Source organism: Lepidochelys kempii, chromosome 28 (genome assembly GCF_965140285.1).
Source record: "Lepidochelys kempii isolate rLepKem1 chromosome 28, rLepKem1.hap1, whole genome shotgun sequence".
NCBI lineage: Eukaryota > Metazoa > Chordata > Testudines > Cheloniidae > Lepidochelys > Lepidochelys kempii.
This window is the reverse complement of record NC_136407.1, coordinates 3,134,014-3,134,798: the sequence shown is the minus strand read 5'-3', so window position 1 is coordinate 3,134,798 and position 785 is coordinate 3,134,014. Positions and strand designations below refer to the sequence as shown.

The 785-nt window shown below is 47.8% G+C and overlaps 1 non-coding gene across 1 annotated transcript; it reads right to left on the bottom strand.

Moving 5' to 3' along the window:
• Positions 1-221: 221 nt before the first annotated feature.
• On the bottom strand, positions 222-303 carry TRNAL-AAG (transfer RNA leucine (anticodon AAG)). Its single transcript has one exon. It is a non-coding gene; the product is annotated as a tRNA-Leu (tRNA).
• Positions 304-785: the final 482 nt, after the last annotated feature.

Below are 785 nucleotides of genomic sequence, written 5' to 3'. Positions count from 1 at the left end.
GCCCGATAAAGGTAGAATATCCAGTGCTGGACTTAGCTAGTGACGTGAACAGTGCTGCAGAACTCAGGTGCTGGCTGTCAGTTTTAAAGGAGAGAGATGCCTAAATGAGGAGAGGGAAATAACTGATGAGGAAGGTCTGGGTTTAAAGGATCAAGAAGCCCTGAAAATCGGGACTGAAGCTCCATTCTGTATCCATGGGAAGGTCAGGGTGGCCAAAGAGATGGCAGTGGTGGGATTCGAACCCACGCCTCCAAAGAGACTGGAGCCTTAATCCAGCGCCTTAGACCGCTCGGCCACACTACCTCCTGTAAGTAAAGATGGCTGCCTGCTCCTCTCCCTATGAGGGCTTGTCTTCACTACCAAATTAGGTCAGCACTGTAGACTGGAGGAGGGACCCCCCCAGCAGCTCAGGGGGGTTCTAGTAACAGAAAGAAAAGGAGGACTTTTGGCACCTTAGAAACTAACCAATTTATTTGAGCATAAGCTTTTGTGAGCTACAGCTCACTTCATCGGATACATGCAGTGGAAAATACAGTGGGGAGATTTATATACACAGAGAACATGAAACAATGAGTGTCACACCGTACACACTGTAACCAGAGTGAGCAGGTAACGAGAGCGATTACTAGTAGGAGAGAAAAAAAACTTTGTGTAGTGATAATCAAGGTGGACCATTTCCAGTAGTTGACAAGAATGTGTGAGGAACAGTAAGGGGCGGGGGGGGGGGGGGGAAGTAAACAAGGGAAATAGTTTTACTTTGTGTAATGACACATCCACTCCCAGTC